The 6520-nt window shown below is 46.5% G+C and overlaps 1 pseudogene; it reads right to left on the reverse strand.

Moving 5' to 3' along the window:
• Nucleotides 1-4041: 4041 nt before the first annotated feature.
• On the reverse strand, nt 4042-6441 carry LOC116641378 (annotated as a pseudogene).
• Between the last annotated feature and the right edge of the window lie 79 nt (nt 6442-6520).

Raw genomic sequence — 6520 nt, forward strand, 5'->3', positions numbered from 1 at the left:
AGTCGTTAAGCGTCTGCCTTCGGCTCAGGTCATGATCCCGGGGTCCTGGGATCGAGCCCCGCATCGGGCTCCCTGCTCGGCGGGAAGCCTGCTTCTCCCTCTCCCGCTACCCCTGCTTGTGTTCCCTCTCTTGCTGTGTCTTTCTCTGTCAAATAAATTAATAAAACCTTTAAAAAAAAAAAAAAAGAAAAAAACTGACATTTAAGTAAAGACTGGAAGCTATTGAGGGAGCAAGCTACATGGGTATAAGGAAGAAGAGCATGTCAGGTAGAGGGCATAGCAAGTGCAAAGGTCCTGAAGCCCCAGAGGTATCCAGAGGACTCTCTCTTCAAAGTTGCTTTTGCTTGACATTAAGGCAGACAGCAGGGGCTAAAAAAACATCATCACTTTCCCAAAGAGTGGAACAGCTGAGCATCTCTGGTCAAGCTATTTTTTGTTTGATGGACCAGGCTGGTTTGCCTCACCAAAGATGCACAGAACAAGGATATTGCTCTGGATCGGGGACTGACATTCGTTATCATTCAGACCTACAGGTTCTCCAATGAGATAGAACCACATATACTTTTGGCTCAAATTCCAATTGTCATTTTGATCATTGGCCATTTTCAATAGATGGCCTCGCAATAGAAGTACTTAATAACTCCAAGGGGGAAAGTGAGAGTACATTAAGATTCAAGGGGGGAAAACTTCCCTTTGTTTTCAGCTAAATTCTTTTTGTTCCAACAATTAGACTCATTTGACAATATTTTGTGTATTTGTAATCCATTGTAAAGATTTTGACTTTTAGTGAAATGCAAACTCATCAGAGAAGAAAAATGACATGATCCTACTTGTATTTTTAAAAATGTATTGTGGTAACATATGCATAAAATCAACCATTTTAGACATTTGTAAGTGTTACAGTTTGGTGACATGAAGTGCATTCACATGGTTGTGCAACCATCACAACTATCCACTTCCAGAACTTTTTCATTCTCTGTTCTGTAACTCTGTACCCATCAAACAATAACTCATCATTTCCCTTCCCTCTGGCAGCCACTGTTACTTTGTGTGTCTATGAATCTGACTACTCTAGCTACCTCATATTAGTGGAATCACACATTTGTCCTTTTGTGTCTGGCTTATTTCACTTAGCATAATGGCTTCAAGGTTCATCTATGCTGTAGCATGTACCAGAATTTCATTTTTTTAACAGCCAAATAATACTCCATTATATGTATATACTACCTTTTGTTTAATCCATTCACCCATTGATGGATATTTGGGTAATTTCCATCTTTTGGCTGTTGTGAATAATGCTGCTATGAACATGGGTGTACAAATATCTGTTTGAGTCCCTGCTTTCAGTTCTTTGGGGTGTATGCCCAGAAGAGGAATTGCTTATCAAATGGTAATTCTATATTTGATATTGTGAAGAACTGCCATACCGTTTTCCACACCAGCGGCACCATTTTACATTCCCACCAAGAGTGCACAAGGGTTCTGATTTCTCCACATCCTCACCACCAACACTTGCTTTTGTTTTTGATAGTAGCCATCCTAGTGGGTGTGGTGTGGTCTCGCTGTGGGGTTTTTTGTTTTTGTTTTTGTTTTTATTTTTATTTTTTTTTTTTTATTTTTTTTTTAAAGATTTTATTTATTTATTTGAGAGAGAGAGAGAATGAGAGAGAGCGAGTACATGAGAGGGGGGAGGGTCAGAGGGAGAAGCAGACTCCCTGCCGAGCAGGGAGCCCGATGCGGGACTCGATCCAGGGACTCCAGGATCATGACCTGAGCCGAAGGCAGTCGCTTAACCAACTGAGCCACCCAGGCGCCCGTTTTTGTTTTTGTTTTTAAAGATTTTGTTTATTTACTTGACAGAGACAGCGAGAGAGGGAACACAAGCTGGGGGGAGTGGGAGAGGGAGAAGCAGGCTTCCTGCCAAGCAGGGAGCCCAACATGGGGCTCGATCCCAGGACCCTGGGATCATGACCTGAGCCAAAGGCAGACGCTTCACCGACTGAGCCACCCAGGTGCCCCTCGCTGTGGGTTTTGATTTGCATTTTCTTAATGATTGCTGGACCATCATTTGGAATGATGCTGAGCATATTTTCAAGTGCCACACTTATATTTTACAAGCATCCCTCTGGCTGCTGTACTGAATGGTCTCAGCTATGGGATGAAGTGGAGGGCAGGGGGCAAATGTGGAAAGAGGAAGATCAGTTGGAAGGCTATTGCGGTTGTCTAGGTAAATCACAATGGTGGCTTGGAACAAGATGATAGCAGTGGAACTGGTAAAAATTCATGGGATTCTGGATAGATTCTGAGGCTAGAGCTGATAAGATTGCAAGAGGAGTGTGAAAAAGGAGTCTGGAATGACTCCTCTGTTTGTGGCTGTGCAAATGTCCATTTACTGAGATCGTAACGGTAGGGGAAGAGTATGTTGGGCAGGTGAGATGTCAAGAGACCGACTTTGGACATGTTAAGTTTGGATGCCTATTAGACTTCCAAGTGGAGATGTCATGTTGACAATGGATATGGGAGTTTGGAGATCAAGGGTGTTTCAGTTCTCTTTTGCTGCCTAATAAAATACCCCAAAACATGGAAGTTTGAAACAGCAACAATTTATTATTTCTTAACAATTCTGTGGGTTGACTGGGCTACGCTGAACAGTCCTGCTCTATGTGGCATCAGTTGGGGTCACTCACTAGGCTGCATTCAGCTGGCGGCTGGCCTGGCGCCTCAGTGCTCCCCCTTGGGCCCCCCCGTGTGGTTAGCTTGCAGCACGGCGGTCACAGAACTGACTTCTTACACAGTGGCTAGCTTCTCCCCAGAGGATTAGAGCATACGCTGTCAGCCCTCTTTTTTTTTTTTTTTTTTTTTAATTGTAGTTAACATACTGTGCACTATTGGTTCCTGGAGTACAGCTGTCAGGCCTCCTAAAGGATAGATCCAAACTGACTTAGCATCTCTTCTGCTATATCCCGTTGGTCAGAACAAGTCACCGGGCCAGAGGAAACAGACTCCACCTTTTGAGGAGAACAGCGGCCTATGCCTGTGGGGATGGGAGGAATCCTCGGCAGCCATCTCTGGAGACCAAGCACCACAAAGGGAGCAATCAGGGCTGGGGATAGAAGTTTGGACGTAATCGGAAGATAATCACCATTAAGGCCATGGTACTGGATAAGCTTACCCAGGGAATGACTCTAGATAGAAAAGAGATGGAAAGGCTGATCTCCAGGGTATTCCAACATTTTGCATTTGAAGGAGAAGCCAGCAAATGAGACTGAGAATAAACAACTAATAAGTAGGAGGAAAACCCAGGAGAGTGAGGTGTGGCTGACGTCAGAGGCAGATGGCATTTTAAGAATGAGGGTGTGTCAGTGTGCTAAATGCCGCTGAGAGTTCCACGTGAGACTAGGGATGAAGGCTGACAACTGGTTTTGACCAAGTGGACTGGGGTGTTAGTTCATCCTGAGGAGGCTGTCGATGTCCTCAGGATAACAGCCGAGAAATGCAAAACGCAGAGGAGACGAAGACCGTGAAGTAGGAGTCAAGGTCCTTAAGGACTGTGAGGGAGCGCCCAGACATATTGTCAAGGACACTGGCATGGCATGCATTTTTTAAGGCGGGAGGGGACATGTGTTTTTAACAAGTGAATTTAAGTTTATATTTAAATTCCAGTTAACATACAATGTAGTATTTGTTGCAGGTGTACAATGTAGTAATTCAACACTTCCATACATCACCCGGTGCTCATCACAAGGGCCCTCCTTAATCCCTATCACCTGTTTAACCCATCTCCCCACCCACCTCCCTTCTGGTAACCAGCAGTTTGTTCTCCATAGTTAAGAGTCTGTTTCTTGGTTTTAAGAAGTGAATTTTTTTTTTTTTTAAGATTTTATTTATTTATTTGAGAGAGGGAACACAAGCAGAGGGAGAGGGAGAAGCAGGCTTCCCGCCGAGCAGGGAGCCCAACGTGGGGCTGGATCTCAGGACCCTGGGATCATGACCTGAGCTGAAGGCAGACGCTTAATGACTGAGCCACCCAGGCGCGCCAAGAAGTGAATTTTAAAATGAAGTTAAAACAGTATTTTAGAGTTCTAATAACGAGTAAGCCAGAAACTAGCTGGACCTACAGCCAAGGTATGAGCCCCTGAGCTGCTTCCTCCTGAGGCACAAGACCCCTGCAGACCTCAAGAGAAAGCCAGGTATCAGTGAGATGGGGAGGGAGACAAAGGAGGACTGAGAAACAGATGGAAAGCATAGATACATATTTTGGTGGTTGAAATAAATTCTGGAGATCACGGCAGGGTAATCGAGAAGGGACATGGCATGGAAGGGTGTAGGTCAGCAGGTGCAGGGCAGGGGACTGAACTGCAAGGGAGGGAACGCATGGGCCACTAGCTTCGGTGACGATGAAGATGGGCATGAGGTAGCAGAGGCGGCGCTGTGCGGGCATGAGGAGAGACTCGGGTTTGCGTCCTGCTTCCCCACTGCCTAGCTGTGCGGTGTGCGGCTAACACGTGAGCCACCAAGTCAGTGCAGCTCATATTAGAGAACTTCGGTGGCAAGTGACAGAACACGGACTTTAAATTGGCTTAAACAAAAATAAAGATTACCTCCCATACCTGGAAATTCCAGAGAAAGGTAGCATATTTTAGGGATTGTTTGACTCAGCAACCCAGTGATGTCATCAAGGACCCAGTTTCTTTGTATTTCTCTGCTGCCCCTTTTATGGTAGTGGTTTCATTCTAAGACTGGTTCCATCTCCCGGTCACTATGTAAATATAAATTATATATAAATATAAACATTGGTATTTCCTTTTACACATCTAGAGAGAAAGACTCCCTTTTGTTAGCATTCTTGAAGGTGAGAACATGTCTTTGCCATAAGCCCAGCAAATGTCTCCTGGAGTCTCATTTGGGTTGAATGTGGTTAACATGTCCAATCCTGAACCCATTCCTGCGGTCTGTAAAGTGCCAAGTGCTGGACACTGGCTGTGCCAGAAATTCCCCGGATCGGCATGTTCCCCCGCCGCCTTAAAACCAAAAACCAAACCAAACGAGCCCCACGTTGGGTATAGATTACTTGAATGAATTTAAAAATATATATCCCCAAAAAAGGGGGTTCAGCTTTTTATTGAACAGGTTACAGAAGAGGTTTAGTCAAAAAGATCAAAGCCCACGTCATCAGCAGACTCCTCGGATTCTTGCTTCCACTTTCTCCTCCTCAGCTGGGCAGCAGGGGTGAGGGCGCGGGGCCTCCTGCTGGCGCAGCACCGGCTGCCGGGCGGGTCCCTCAGCCCCTGCACTGCAGCTGAGGCTCCCGATGTAGACTTCGGCCAGGACCTCTGCACGCAAGCCAGGCCAGAAGGGTTTAGCGTCGACCCCCGCTGCTTTAATGAGGGCATCGATCTCGTCCTCGGACTGTCAGCTCGTGGTTGCGCAGGATGAGGGCCCAGCAGACACAGGCGAGCGCCGGGACGGAGGCCGTGGTGCTGCCAGGCCCGGGCCCCGTGCTAGTCGCTGGATGAAGTGGCCTTAGCTTCTCTGGAAAGACGAGCATCTCGGCGCCTTTGGCCTCATTTCTGATTATCACAGTATACAAATTTATCCCAATCTATCCACACAAGTCCAGCCAAGTTGGACTTTTGGTGCTTCACGATGGCCCGTCTGCTCTGCCTTTGTGCAGGCTTTTCCTTTGCTTTCACTGTTGTCCTAGCTCTCCTGGCTGAGACCCTCTTCTCTCGGAAGCTGAGTTCAAATGCTGCTTCTTCTTCTTTTTTTTTAAATAAGGATCTGTTTAAGCAATCTGTACACCCACTGTGGGGCTTGCCCTCATGACTCCGAGACGAAGATCATACGCTCCACCGACTGAGCCAGCCAGGCGCCCCTCAGATGCTTATTCTGTTGTAGGCTTCACTGGTCTATCCAGGCCCATCCTCTCACTAATAAAGGGCAACCAGTGTTATCTAGTGGGCTTGTCTCACCTGCTCTAGATTCTCAGGTTGAGGACAATGAAGTTCTCCTCCTCCTCCTCCTCGTGCTGTATTTGCTCATTTTAAAAGTGTTGTGTCCGCTGTGCACACAGAGGGGAAGGAGAACAGCATTCCGTAAGCGCCGGCTGAGCTGGTGTTCCGCTGGGACTCGTGCCGGCTGGCGGGACATCCGCAGTGCTGTGGCGCCGCCCCAGTGACCTGACGCTCTCTAGGCTGATCTGTTCTCGGTGTGACCGTATTTGCCAAAAGCCTTGCCGCAGTGGGCCTTCAGCTCATAGAAAGGCTGAGTTTCTACTGCCAAAGTGAAGGAAAGAACTGAGACAACTTAATGAGACATTTTACAGATTGCTCAGGGGAAACAAAATCTCTCTTTGAAATTACTGAGTCATTTCAGTTTTAATTTCAGAATCATACAAAGCACTGTCATCTGTATTATTATTATTATTTTATTTATATATATGTTTTTTAGAGAGGGAGAGAGAGGGGGGGTAGGAGGGTGAGAGAGAATCTCAAGCAGATTCCATGCTGAGTGCAGAGCC

This window comes from Phoca vitulina, unplaced genomic scaffold, assembly GCF_004348235.1.
Source record: "Phoca vitulina isolate PV1807 unplaced genomic scaffold, GSC_HSeal_1.0 scaffold21, whole genome shotgun sequence".
NCBI classification, from domain to species: domain Eukaryota; kingdom Metazoa; phylum Chordata; class Mammalia; order Carnivora; family Phocidae; genus Phoca; species Phoca vitulina.